This window comes from Bufo bufo, chromosome 4, assembly GCF_905171765.1.
Source record: "Bufo bufo chromosome 4, aBufBuf1.1, whole genome shotgun sequence".
NCBI classification, from domain to species: Eukaryota; Metazoa; Chordata; class Amphibia; order Anura; family Bufonidae; genus Bufo; species Bufo bufo.
Window position 1 is genome coordinate 34,633,900 of NC_053392.1, and position 15,495 is coordinate 34,649,394.

Below are 15,495 nucleotides of genomic sequence, written 5' to 3' on the forward strand. Positions count from 1 at the left end.
TATTTAGCCTCTACAACCTGGCCGCCATCTTCCTATACCTAGCAGTTGTGCATCGTCTGCCGGGACCAAGCAGCTGTCTTTGGAAACTCTCACTTTTAACACTTTAATTACAAAATATCAAATTTCAGAGACATCCCAATGACTAGCAGCCATAGAGACAATGATATACTACCACTAGGGGGAGCTCACAGTATACAGATTATAAGGTTACCACTGAGCTCAATAATAGCAGTTGAAATCTAATATATAGTGAGCTCCCTCTAGTGGCGGCTGTTTAAAGGGGTTTTCCAGTAGGTTGATATTGATGGCCTATACTTGTTATATCGGCGGCCCATGCCCGCTTTTACTCTGCTCTCCCTGGTGGGCACGGGTGCCGCTCTGCTCACCTGCCCCTTCTTCTCCTCCATCCTGGCAGTCCCGGTTACCAGAGAAGCCTGACTGTTCCTTCCAGCAGGCTGTAGCCTTCCTCACGCCCGCAGTGCTTCTCGCTAACCGTAGGTCTAGATTGCAAGCTCCCTCTGGCCAGCACGTATCATAGTCTTCCCTAGCCTAGCCACTGCTACCTAGAGATACTTAAGGCCTCCCCCTCTGTGAGAAGATGCCTGAGGAATAGGTTCTAGTCTGCTAGTTTCCTTCAAAGGTTTCCTTCTATGCTCTTCTGCCCGTGAACCAACTTCTGCCTGTTTTCCAGATTTGACCCTTCGCTACTTGACCTGACTTGTGCCTGATCTCCCTTCTAACCCTGACATCACACTGTTTTTCGGATTGCACAAAGTCTGCGTGAGCTGAACTCAGCCTGTCCCTTTATCTCTTGTGGGTCAACCATCACTTTAAAAAACAGACTACTCTGAGAGTTAGCGGCCCGGGGGTTACTCTGCACTGAAGTCTAGATCCCTGTATAGGAGTTAAAGGGGGAAGACAAGAGGGGGAAGTTGGTTAATGTTCTTGCGAGTAGCCCCAAGCCAAATCTGTTGAAGTGGCACAGTGGGTTTGACATCTGCTTTTTAACAATACTCAAGATAGGCCAACAAGATCTTCCCCCTCCATCCCCATCAACTGTTCAGGAGTAGCGCTGTCAGAAACAGGCACCTGAACTGCACAGCTCCATCCATTATGTATTGGATGGAGCTGGTTACTGCAGTGTTGCTCCTATTCCATTAGTACCCCTATCAAGGAATTTGAAAATACTAGAAAATCCATTACAATCCATATCTACTGAGCTCCCTCTAGTGGTGGCTGTATAAATGTGTATAAAGTGAGCTCCCTCTAGTGGTGGCTGTATAATCTGTATATAGAGAGCTCCCACTAGTGGTGGCTGTCTAAATATGTAAGTAGTGAGCTCCCACCAGTGGTGGCTGTAAAATCTATATCATTGAGCTCCTCCTAGTGGTGGTTGTGTAAATATGTACAGTACAGACCAAAAGTTTGCACACACCTTCTCATTCAAAGAGTTTTCTTTATTTTCATGACTATGAAAATTGCAGATTCACACTGAAGGCATCAAAACTATGAATTAACACATGTGGAATTATATACATAACAAACAAGTGTGAAACAATTGAAAATATGTCATATTCTAGGTTCTTCAAAGTAGCCACCTTTTGCTTTGATTACTGCTTTGCACACTCTTGGCATTCTCTTGATGAGCTTCAAGAGGTAGTCCCCTGAAATGGTTTTCACTTCACAGGTGTGCCCTGTCAGGTTTAATAAGTGGGATTTCTTGCCTTATAAATGGGGTTGGGACCATCAGTTGCGTTGAGGAGAAGTCAGGTGGATACACAGCTGATAGTCCTACTGAATAGACTGTTAGAATTTGTATTATGGCAAGAAAAAAGCAGCTAAGTAAAGAAAATCGAGTGGCCATCATTACTTTAAGAAATGAAGGTCAGTCAGTCAGCCGAAAAATTGGGAAAACGTTGAAAGTAAGGGCTATTTGACCATGAAGGAGAGTGATGGGGTGCTGCGCCAGATGACCTGGCCTCCACAGTCACCGGACCTGAACCCAATCGAGATGGTTTGGGGTGAGCTGGACCGTAGAGTGAAGGCAAAAGGGCCAACAAGTGCTAAGCATCTCTGGGAACTCCTTCAAGGCTGTTGGAAGACCATTTCAGGGGACTACCTCTTGAAGCTCATCAAGAGAATGCCAAGAGTGTGCAAAGCAGTAATCAAAGCAAAAGGTGGCTACTTTGAAGAACCTAGAATATGACATATTTTCAGTTGTTTCACACTTGTTTGTTATGTATATAATTCCACATGTGTTAATTCATAGTTTTGATTCCTTCATAGTCATGAAAATAAAGAAAACTCTTTGAATGAGAAGGTGTGTCCAAACTTTTGGTCTGTACTGTATATAGTGAGCTCCCTCTAGTGGTGGCTGTATAATATGTATATCGAGAGCTCCCTCTAGTGGTGGCTGTCTAAATATGTAAGTAGTGAGCTCCCACTAGTGGAGAGTGTATAATTCTGTAACTAGTAAACTCTTCCTAGTGATGCCTGTATAAATATGCATGTAGTCGGCTCCCCCTAGTGATGGATTTATAAACAAGCATGTAGTGAGATCCCCCTAGTGGTCGTTGCAGTCATTCGCCCACTGGCTCCTGGTATTGCCCATACGGCCCAGGTAGGTTTAGTGTTAGGTCCCGAGCTACTTGAGAAGCCTTGGCGCGGTGCTCGGCCTCAGACATGTCCTCCAAGCAGGATATGTTGGCTAATCTCTCAATTTTACACCAGTACGAGGGTTAGTAAGCCCGCAGTGGGCACCTGTCTTTGTTTTTGTTATATTATTTTTACTTTTACTACTTTTGTTACTATCCTGTGTAGGATGTCCATTGTGGTACTTGTGGTCCGCTGCAGGCCTCCTCCATTGTATGCATTTTTGCTGGGGATTGCCATTAGTAGCAGACCACAAGTGCAGGATCTGCCCCCCCCCCCCCCCCCCCCCCCCGTTCGGTATAGATGCACCACTGCATATGGGGTTGAGCACTTCGTGGCTTTTAATACCACGCCAATCTGTAGTTTGTGGTTGCAGCCGAGCAGAATTATATAATGTAACATAACTCCCCTATACTGATATATTATGAAATCATCATTTGGTGGAGCCCTCAGACGGGGATGAGGGTGAAGCCATTCTGAGTTTTGCTCCGGGGCCCTATGAGTTCTCCTTTAACTGATTTAGGATAACTGTAATGTTGTCTTATAGACCAGGGGCACGACCGCTGTGCGCACTGCTCATGGCTGGATAGTGATGCGGTGGCTGGAGCTGTAGGTAATTAATAGGAGAGAGCCGGTTCTGTGTCCTCATTTACTAGAAGTATGTAGAGTTGTTTCCCTCTAAATGTTGAGGATCTCATTGCCCGCTGCTACGTTCTCCATATGTGTCATTCACTGACAAGGACGAGGTGACCAATTATTTTTACAGCACAGACAGTCCCCGGCCTAACATTCTGCTGTGGACCCTGAGAGCTTCCGAATCTCTTCACCTTCCCTCATTATAGGAAAGCAGACAATATGCGAGGATCATGCTGACAGCGAGAGCACGGGCAGAAATGCCATAAATCCACGTATAATAGGGCACATTCTTAAAGTGCACTGGATCTCTGATGGCTGTGAGCACATTTGGGGTTTTGCATCACCCAGTAGTTTAATTAGAAGTCATACATTGGGATTCCTGCATTTTTGTAACCACTTGTACTAAATAAAAAGTTCTACTTGCAATATCACTACTGACCACAAGGAGTGCAAGACATGTCCTCTACATCAGCGGTCCCCAACCGCCGGGCCGCGGCAATCAGGGCAGTCTTTAACGCGGTACTAATGAAGCGCTTCCATTATGGGGCTGATGGCTGACATGGGGGCTGATGGCTGACATGGGGGGCTGATGGCTGACATGGGGGGCTGATGGCTGACATGGGGGGCTGATGGCTGACATGGGGGCTGATAGATGGCTAAAGGTTGGGGGCTTGATCTGAGGCATTGGGGGTCTGATTTGAGGTCTAATTAACATTTGGGGGTCTGATTGCTGGTCTGACCTGAGGTGTAATGAAAAATATTTTTTCTTATTGTTCTACTCTAAAACCTAAGTGCGTCTTATACGGCGAAATATACAGTACAGTGCAGCAGAGACCAGGTGCAGCAGAGACCAGGTGCAGCAGAGACCAGGTGCAGCAGAGACCAGGTGCAGCAGTGACCCTATTCAGTTTATATAGTCGTTATATAGTGTTCTATATTTTAATATGCACCTTGTGTTTTGTTATGTGCGTGAATCAGTCAGCGCCGACTAGCACCCCCTAAGCCCCGCCTATGCCCTTAGCCCCGCCCCAGTACACGTTTTGATCAAAGTGCATAAGCCCACTCACCACATTAAGGTTGCCTCTTTCGAGTGGCACCTACTCTAATTTGGCGCAGCACCACGTGGCAACCAGCGCAGCCAAAGCACAGGCGACAAGACCCAGCAGCCCAACAGCACCCCTGCTGTCAGACTGAGCCTCCCCAACCCCATCCCTTATTACCCTCTGTCTCTTCTTCCTTATCCCCATCCCTTATTACCCTCTGTCTCTTCTTCCTTATCCCCATCCCTTATTACCCTCTGTCTCTTCTTCCTTATCCCCATCCCTTATTACCCTCTGTCTCTTCTTCCTTATCCCCATCCCTTATTACCCTCTGTCTCTTCTTCCTTATCCCCATCCCTTATTACCCTCTGTCTCTTCTTCCTTATCCCCATCCCTTATTACCCTCTGTCTCTTCTTCCATATCTCTCCCTTGTCCTGCTTATAACCCTCTGTCTTTTCTTTCTTATCTCCCCTTGTCCTGCTTATTACCCTCTGTCTCTTCTTCCTTATCTCCCCTTTGCCTTGCTTATTACCTTTTGTCTCTTCTTCCTTATCTCCCCTTTGCCTTGCTTATTACCCTCTGTCTCTTTTTCCTTTTCTCCCCCTTGTCCTGCTTATTACCCTCTGTCTCTTCTTCCTTATCTCCCCTTTGCCTTGCTTATTAACATCTATCTCTTTTTCCTTTTCTCCCCCTTGTCCTGCTTGTTACCCTCCGTCTCTTCTTTCTTACTCCCCTTGTCCTGCTTATTACCCTCTGTCTCTTCTTCCTTATCTTCCCCATGTCCTGTTTATTACCCTCTGTCTTTTCTTTATCTCCCCCTTTAATTGCTTATTAACATCTATCTCTTCTACCTTATCTCCCCCTTGTCTTGCTTATTACCCTCAGTCTCTTCTTCCTTATCTCCCCCTTGTCTTGCTTATTACCCTGTCTCTTCTTCCTTATCTCCCCCTTGTCTTGCTTATTACCCTCAGTCTCTTCTTCCTTATCTCCCCCTTGTCTTGCTTATTACCCTCAGTCTCTTCTTCCTTATCTCCCCCTTGTCTTGCTTATTACCCTCAGTCTCTTCTTCCTTATCTCTCCCTTGTCTTGCTTATTACCCTCTGTCTCTTCTTCCTTATCTCCCCCTTGTCTTGCTTGTTACCCTCTGTCTCCTCTTCCCTATCTCCCCCTTGTCTTGCTTATTACCCTCTTTCTCTTCTACCGTTTCTCCCCCTTTTCTTGCTTATTACCCTCAGTCTCTTCTTCCTTATCTCCCCCTTGTCTTGCTTATTATTACCCTGTTTCTTCTACCTTATCTCCCCCTTGTCTTGCTTATTACCCTCAGTCTCTTCTTCCTTATCTCCCCCTTGTCTTGTTTATTACCCTCAGTCTCTTCTTTCTTACTCCCCCTTGTCTTGCTTATTACCCTCAGTCTCTTCTTTCTTACTCCCCCTTGTCTTGCTTATTACCCTCTGTCTCTTCTTCCTTATCTCCCCCTTGTCTTGCTTATTACCCTCCGTCTCTTCTTCCTTATCTCCCCCTTGTCTTGCTTATTACCCTCTGTCTCTTCTTTCTTACTCCCCCTTGTCTTGTTTATTACCCTCTGTCTCTTCTTCCTTATCTCTCCCTTGTCTTGCTTATTACCCTCTGTCTCTTCTTCCTTATCTCCCCCTTGTCTTGTTTATTACCCCTGTCATTTCCCCTTTATCCTGCATTATCTTGCAGTCTTCTCTGTAACCAGACCCTACTGTATAGAGAGCGAGTCCTTTCTACAGTACCACATCATCCCATATAGCTACTTGTAGATATAGCTCCTAACAGAAGCTCACCCGCCACATAGTGCAGAATACACCGAGCCACCATTTCTCCTGCAGCGCTAATTGTCCTCTGCGCCTGTAGCTTCTATACACAAGCTCCACTTTCATCTCACAAGTCACTGACAGAGCTGCAGGCAGGAAAGATGTTAGACTTTCTCTTGAAGCAAATCCCCGAGATACAAGGAGAAAGCGGGAGCGGGTGACAGTAAATGGGACATGGAGCTCTAATGGCTGGTAATGGGTATTATGTCTGCCCCACCAGTAAAGATCTGGATATTAACGAGCTCAGGAAATGTAAACACTAATTTGCAGCTTCTTGCTGACAGGTCATTGAGCGGCGTCACATTGATCTCCCCGGAGGGAGAGCAGCGGCCGCCACAAGAACAAAGACGAGAATCCGTGAAATGTGTTTCTATTTCACATTAAAAAGCAGCAGCGATGGCGTCCAGCGGTCACCGTGTTAACCCCTGTTAGTCGTGCAACTGTATATAAGCATAGATCCACAGCTCGCCAGAGAGACGCAGTCTACTGCTCTGTGCCTCCACCATGCTTTACACTACAGCTATAACCGCTGACTCCAACTAAGCTGCAGTTCCTATTTTAGCCTGAAATCCAACTTTTTGTGGCTCAGTGGTTAGCACTGGTTCCTTGCAGCGCTGTGTCCAAAAATACTGTCGTGTGCATGAGGCCAAACACAGATACTGATTGTGTGCGGAAGGTCCGGCCCCTAATAGAACAGTCCCGTCTGTAATGCGGACAATAATCGAACATGTTCTATGGTTTTGCGGGTGCCACAGAACGGACATAAGGATTGCTGTCCGCATCTTTTGCGGCACAGTTTAATCCGACCTGCAAAAAAATGCGGATTGGCTGCGGACAAAAAAATCAGAGGCCTTAATCTTATGGGATGAAACAAATCCACTAAGGGAGAGTTTACCCAGTCTCTGCCCCTCAGGCCTCGGGCCCTTGGTCTGGAATATACAGATGTAAAGATACCCGGTACGTTGGAGCCTGTGTAACCACAAGAGTACTAATAGTAGTAGTAATAGAAGACATGCCCAGAGGTACAAGGAGCAGATCCTCAGGGAAATCTTCAGGGCTATGGTATTCCGCTCTGGAAATGTTTCCGTAGAGGTCAATGTCCGTCTGCAGTCTGTAAAGCAGACACACGGGATTCAGAATCGTCCTGTATCCTAATAAAGAGAGGAGAGGAGCCGCAGTCACGTTGGAGACCATGAGGAGATGTGGTGGAGTCAATGAGTGGCCGCATCAATAGCTCAGACCAGTGCGATCCGTTGCATGAACAAACAATTCTATCGGCGCCGGAGACGTCCGAACAATGAGAGAGTCTGAAAATGAGCTGGAGTGACGGAGCCCGGGGGGAGGGAGAAGGTGCCGGGGTCTCCCATCACTTCAATAACACTGAGCCGTGTCCTTCATGGGGTAATGGCTTCATGTCGTCTGAAGTGCTGGGTGTGAGGACTGATCTGCTGGGCAGGGATAACAACTATCCGTAGATTTACGGACAGTCCGGAAAAAACTGGGTATTTTATTCTGCCATCTGTAGGGTCTGGCGAAAAAAAAATCCTGAATTATCTACGGTATTCACTGCGCATGCATGTAGAGCGTAAGACCTGCAGCCTCAGTTACTCAGCTCGATTCCAGCGCAGGCTGCGTGCCGCGTGATGATGCAATCACGTCTACGTGTTCGGGACTATTTATGCTATTGGGTCCACTATAGGGGACAATTATTGCTATTGGGAGCACTATAAGGGATTATTTACACTATTGGGAGCACTATAGGAGTCTATACGACTATATGGCCGTGCTTGCACACTACAGGAAAAAGCACTACCCTATGTGCGCTCCTGTGGTCCCGCACACCAGAGAGGACAGCACTTTTTCATATAGTTTGCAAGCACGACCACTGCTGATGGATTGCAGGGTGGTCGTAACTATGGAAAGGAGCCGTGTATAATGTGATGGAAAAATCCAGCCAGCAAAGGAGGCAATATGGACAATCACAATACTTTGGTAAGTGGCTTGTATTCACTTCCTCTACATGATAACTGCCACCTGCTGAAGTCACACAACCCCTTTAACCCCTTCAGGACACAGCCTTATTTCACCTTAAGGACCAGACCATTTTTTGCAAATCTGACCACTGTCACTTTAAGTGGTGATAACTTTAAAACGCTTTGACTTATCCAGACCATTCTGAGATTGTTTTTTCATCACATATTGTACTTCATGACACTGGTAAAATGAAGTAAAAAAAATTCATTTTTATTTATTAAAAAAATACCAAATTTACCCAAAATTTGTAGAAAATGGCAAATTTCCAAGTTTTAATTTCTCTACTTCTATAATACATAGTAATACCTCCAAAAATAGTTATTACTTTACATTCCCCATATGTCTACTTCATGTTTGGATCATTTTGGGAATGATATTTTATTTTTTGGGGATGTTACAAGGCTTAGAAGTTTAGAAGCAAATCTTGAAATTTTTCAGAAATTTTCAAAAACCCAATTTTTAGGGACCAGTTTAGGTCTGAAGTCACTTTGCGAGGCTTACATAATAGAAACTGTAAAGGGGGGCTATTAATCACCAATATTTATGCAAATATAGATAATTAATATTCATAAATGGGAGGAGCCGTCTATTGATAACTCCGCCTATTTATGCCTTTATATAACAACAACAATACCTTCGCTATGCTTTACACTAGTCACTTATGCTAACTGCATGCGCCTTACTAACTAACTATCGCCAATATCTACACGTTACACAGATAGTTGCAAGTAACAGTATTTATTACTAACAATACAATACGCACGCAATACTAACAATACACAGCACTACATATACAATCCTATACTACACTACACGTTCCCAATTCCACCCATCAACTAACTATACGATACACACATTCAATATTAACAGCCCACCCACCTAGTACTATATACTATCCCTATGGGGCAGACGAAGGTAGACGGTGGTCTTACAAGGGTGTAAGCCGACCACAAAGCACAAATATACCGCGGGAGGGGATTAGGGTAAATCAGGGATCAGGGCAACAAGGGGTGTAAAGGGTTACCAGGATCAGGGGTAATAGGGGTAAATGGGTAGGGATACAGAGGGTTACCAGGGGTATGTAGGGTAGGGTTACCAGGGGTGTGTATATCAGGGGAGCAGGGGATAGGGTTACCAGGGGATATATAGTGAGGGTTACCAGGGGATAGCAGGAGGGTATATAGTGAGGGTTACCAGGGGATAGCAGGAGGGTATATAGTGAGGGTTACCAGGGGATAGCAGGAGGGTATATAGTGAGGGTTACCAGGGGATAGAAGGAGGGTATATAGTGCAGGGGGGTATATCTCAAGAGAGAAATATAGCAGGGGATCAAGATACTTAGGGTTTAATGCTTGTTCGTCTAGGGGTTGCTCGTTCGTCCAGGGGGTCTCCTTCAGTCTGGGTGGGCGGCCGGCTCTCTTCTACCTAGTGCAGGGCCCGCCGGACTTATATGTCCGGCCGCCCGCACTGCCGTACCGCCCACACAGCGGCGCGCGGTGAGATGACGTCACCGCGCCTGCCCGCGCATCCCTGCACGCGCGCCGCAGGGCCGTGTGCACTGGCTGATAGGCGGGAGATCCTTTGATCTCCCGCCTGTAGCTCTCAGCATTCCGGACATCGCAATGGTAATTGCGATGCCAGAATGCACATAATAGAGTGAGCGGAGGTATCTCCTATCTCTCTATTATGCTTAATTATCTCCAGCAGGACTGCAGATAATTAGAACAAAAGGATTCAAATTCTATTGAATTTGAATCCTTTTGAGTTCACCAGAATGACCGGACCTTGTCCGGTCATTCTGGCGCCTTCACCCAGATTGCATCAATGTAAATGCTTGGGGCACATTTACATTGATGCATCTGTGTCCATGTAAGGGGGGGGGGGGAATTTGTATGGTATGGGGATATATATGATAAGGGGGCATTATAGGATACAGGGGGCATTATAGGATACAGGGGCGTATTACAGTGGCGGATTACAATAGGGACGTTGGGGGGCCCAACGCTGACCCGAACGCCCACATACTGCTGCGGGGCACGGGAGCGCATAGCTCCCTGCCCCGTCCGCGATCACTGCCATAGGCTTCAGGCCTTAAAGGCCTAAGGCCTATGCGGTAGAGAAATCCCAGCACAGGCGTGCGTGATGACGTCATCGCGCGCCTGTGCCGGGACGCAGCACTGTGACGCGCCTGACTCTGCGAGCAAGCGCCTGGCCCTGGACATACAGTAGGTGAGTATTTATCTTTTAATTTTTTTGTTCATTTATTTTTTATTTTATTTCATGTGCCTACTGGGGGGGGGGCACACAGGAGGACATATTAGGAAAGTTAAATCGAGTACATGGGGGGGAATGTGGGGGCTGTATGGGGCCAAATTATTATGGGAGGGAATGCTATGTGGGGGCTAATTGCTATGTGGGGGCAGTGTGGGGGCTAATTACTATGTGGGGGCTAATTACTATGTGGGGGCAGTGTGGGGGCTAATTACTATGTGGGGGCAGTGTGGGGGCTAATTACTTTTGGGGGCAGTGTGGGGGCTAATTACTATGTGGGGGCAGTGTGGGGGATAATTACTTTTGGGGGCAGTGTGGGGGCTAATTACTATGTGGGGGCAGTGTGGGGGCTAATTACTATGTGGGGGCAGTGTGGGGGCTAATTGCTATGTGGGGGCAGTGTGGGGGCTAATTACTATGTGGGGGCTAATTACTATGTGGGGGCAGTGTGGGAGCTAATTACTATGTGGGGGCAGTGTGGGGGCTAATTACTATGTGGGGGCAGTGTGGGGGCTAATTACTATGTGGGGCAGTGTGGGGGATAATTGCTATGTGGGGGCAGTGTGGGGGCTAATTACTATGTGGGGGCTAATTACTATGTGGGGGCAGTGTGGGGGCTAATTACTATGTGGGGGCAGTGTGGGGGCTAATTACTATGTGGGGGCAGTGTGGGGGCTAATTGCTATGTGGGGGCAGTGTGGGGGCTAATTACTATGTGGGGGCAGTGTGGGGGCTAATTACTATGTGGGGGCAGTGTGGGGGCAAATTGCAATGTGAGGGCAGTGTGGGGGCAAATTGCAATGTGAGGGAAGTGTGGGGGCAAATTGCTATGTGGGGGCGGTGTGGGGGCAAATTGCTATGAGGGCAGTGTGGGGGCAAATTGCTATGTGAGGGCAGTGTGGGGGCAAATTGCTATGTGAGGGCAGTGTGGGGGCAAATTGCTATGAGGGCAGTGTGAGGGCGGTGTGGGGGCAAATTTCTATATGGGGGCAGTGTGGGGGAAACTATTGTGTGTGGGGAAATTGCTATGTGGGGACAAATTACTATATGGGGCAGTGTGGGGGCAAATTACTATGTGGGGGCAGTGTGGGGGAAATTGCCATGTGGGGACAGTGTGGAGGAAATTGCCATGTGGGGGCAGTGTGGGGGAAATTGCCATGTGGGGACAGTGTGGGGTAATTTCTATGTGGGGGCAAATTACTATGTGGGGTAAATTACTGTGTTGGGGCAGTGTGGGCAAATTACTGTGTGGGGGCAGTGTAGTGGAAATTACTATGTGGGGGCAGTGTAGCGCAAATTACTGTGTGGGGGGCAAACTACTATATGGGTGCAGTTTGGGGGCAAATTACTATGGGGGGATTACTATGTGGGGGCAGTGTGGTGGAAATTACTATATGGGGGTGTTGCTATTGGGGAGGCACTGTAGGGGCAATTCTATTATTTCTGGGGACACTATACAGGGATTATTACCTGGAGCACAATATAGGGTGTTATTATTACTGGGGGCACTCTAGGGGACATTATAGCTGCTGTAGACACTATAGGGACATTTGGGGTAATTTATCAAACTGGTGTAACGCAGAACTGGCTTAGTTGCCCACAGCAGCCAATCAGATTCCACCTTTCATATTTGACAGCTCTTTTGGAAATCCAGTTTTACTTTACAACAGTTTGATAAATTACCCCAATTATGTCTATTAGGGTCACTATTTTTTCAGCAGTATAGTACCTGGGACATTGGGGAGCACAACGGGCACAGTATTGGGGGTGGCAGGATGACGCTGTGGGGACACCAGGATGAGGAGGTGGATGGAAAAATTGAGAAATCTAACGTGTCTGTGTTACAAACTGTAGAGACGAGATGCGGCTGAAAGAATTTGCCATGGCGGTCTGGGTCAAATGGAGGAGAAGAGGAAAGAGAAGGTCTACATGACAGGAGATGTCACTGGATGTAAGAGGTATGTGGTGCTGTATTCTCCTCCATGTCTTTTTTATTACAATTATATGTATTTTAAATTTGGTGACTAAATTTTTCAGTTTAGGACCCAATTTGGGGTATTTTTTTTTAGTCTGAAGATGTCATATGGCCTAAGAAGAGACTGTGGCGCTCATGAAGCAGCGCAGCCTCTTCATACAAAAAAAAAAACAAAAAAACTAAAATGGAGGAGGAGGAGGGGGGGGGGGGGGGCCCAAGTTTGGTAGACAGCCCCGGGCCTATCATGCACTTAATCCGCCCCTGGGCGTATATGAGACATATATATCTATTAAGGGGGCACATACATATATGAATTCCCACAGGGGCATGAATGAGCCCCTGGGGAATATCAGAGGCAGATGGGCGCAGGTGCTGGGCACATCTGCGCACATCGCCCTCTGAGGGGAACATTATGCACCGCTAATATATACATATATATATGCATGCCCAGTAGGCATGCATATATATCTATGTATACCTGCCACCCTTCCTCAACAGAAACCACCCAAAAATGACCCCATTCTATAAACTACACCCCTCAAGGTATTCAAAACTGATTTTACAAACTTTGTTAACCCTTTAGGTGTTCCACAAGAATTAATGGAAAATAGAGATACAATTTCAAAATTTCACTTTTTTGGCAGATTTTCCATTTAAATAATTTGTTTCCAGTTACAAAGCAAGGGTTAACAGCCAAACCAAACTCAATATTTATGGCCCTGATTCTGTAGTTTACAGAAACACCCCATATGTGGTCGTAAACCGCTGTACGGGCACACGGCAGGGCGCAGAAGGAAAGAAATGCCATACGGTTTTTGGAAGGCAGGTTTTGCTGGACTGTTTTTTTTAAACCATGTCCCATTTGAAGCCCCCTGATGCACCCCTAGAGTAGAAACTCCATAAAAGTGACCCTATCTAAGAAACTACACCCCTCAAGTTATTCAAAACTGATTTTACAAATGTCGTTAACCCTTTTTGGGGGGAAAACTTTCTTTTTTCAACTTTTTTATTTTATTTTTTGTCCCACTTTGGGACTTCAACTTTTGGGGGTCTAATCCTTTACAATGCATTCCAATACTTCTGTATTGGAATGCATTGGCTGTATGAGTAATACAGTGAGTATTACTCATACAGCTTCTGGCCTGTGAGATCCAGGGGGCTGGATCTCACAGGCTCTTCACTGGAAGGCAGCGCGATGCCTTCCTTAGACATCGCGCTGCCTTCCATGCCATCGGGTCCTCCCTACAGCCGCATGGGGACCTGATGGCACTGCCGATCGCTGCCGCAAACCGCAGGTAAAGCCGCAAACCGCAGGTCTGAATTGACCTGTGGTTTGGGGCAATCGCCGAAACGGGGGGGTCAGGGGACCCCCCGCGCATTTAGCCAAGGTGCCTGCTTAATGATTTGAGCAGGCACCGGGTTCCGATCAGCGCCCGCCGGGCGGCGGTGATCGGAAATACACAGGACGTACCCATACGCCCTGTGTCCTTAAGTACCAGGACATTAGGGCGTACCGGTACGTCATGTGTCCTGAAGAGGTTAAGACTGCTGAAAATGAGAATACTCGGACTGGGAGAAAACGTCTGTATGTGGGTAAGTAACTGGCTGAGTGATAGAAAACAGAGGGTGGTTATTAACGGTACACACCCAGATTGGGTCACTGTCACTAGTGGAGTACCTCAGGGGTCAGTATTGGGCCCTATTCTCTTCAATATATTTATTAATGATCTTGTAGAAGGCTTAGACAGTAAAATATCAATTTTCGCAGATGACACTAAACTGTGTAAAGTAACATGGAAGAGGACAGTATACTGTATATATACTACAGAAGACAGTATACTGTATATATACTACAGAGGACAGTATACTGTATATGTACTACAGAGGACAGTATACTGTACACTGCGTGCAGAATTATTAGGCAAATGAGTATTTTGACCACATCATCCTTCATCCTCTTTATGCATGTTGTCTTACTCCAAGCTGTATAGGCTCGAAAGCCTACTACCAATTAAGCATATTAGGTGATGTGCATCTCTGTAATGAGAAGGGGTGTGGTCTAATGACATCAACACCCTATATTAGGTGTGCATAATTATTAGGCAACTTCCTTTCCTTTGGCAAAATGGGTCAAAAGAAGGACTTGACAGGCTCAGAAAAGTCAAAAATAGTGAGATATCTTGCAGAGGGATGCAGCACTCTTAAAATTGCAAAGCTTCTGAAGCGTGATCATCGAACAATCAAGCGTTTCATTCAAAATAGTCAACAGGGTCGCAAGAAGCGTGTGGAAAAACCAAGGCGCAAAATAACTGCCCATGAACTGAGAAAAGTCAAGCGTGCAGCTGCCAAGATGCCACTTGCCACCAGTTTGGCCATATTTCAGAGCTGCAACATCACTGGAGTGCCCAAAAGCACAAGGTGTGCAATACTCAGAGACATGGCCAAGGTAAGAAAGGCTGAAAGACGACCACCACTGAACAAGACACACAAGCTGAAACGTCAAGACTGGGCCAAGAAATATCTCAAGACTGATTTTTCTAAGGTTTTATGGACTGATGAAATGAGAGTGAGTCTTGATGGGCCAGATGGATGGGCCCGTGGCTGGATTGGTAAAGGGCAGAGAGCTCCAGTCCGACTCAGACGCCAGCAAGGTGGAGGTGGAGTACTGGTTTGGGCTGGTATCATCAAAGATGAGCATGTGGGGCCTTTTCGGGTTGAGGATGGAGTCAAGCTCAACTCCCAGTCCTACTGCCAGTTTCTGGAAGACACCTTCTTCAAGCAGTGGTACAGGAAGAAGTCTGCATCCTTCAAGAAAAACATGATTTTCATGCAGGACAATGCTCCATCACACGCGTCCAAGTACTCCACAGCGTGGCTGGCAAGAAAGGGTATAAAAGAAGAAAATCTAATGACATGGCCTCCTTGTTCACCTGATCTGAACCCCATTGAGAACCTGTGGTCCATCATCAAATGTGAGATTTACAAGGAGGGAAAACAGTACACCTCTCTGAACAGTGTCTGGGAGGCTGTGGTTGCTGCTGCACGCAA

General features: G+C 46.6%; 1 protein-coding gene across 1 annotated transcript in view; it reads right to left on the bottom strand.

Moving 5' to 3' along the window:
• OTOF (otoferlin) overlaps positions 1-15,495 on the bottom strand; it is a 256,471-nt gene that overhangs the window by 211,356 nt on the left and 29,620 nt on the right. The gene's annotated exons all lie outside the window — the stretch shown is intronic.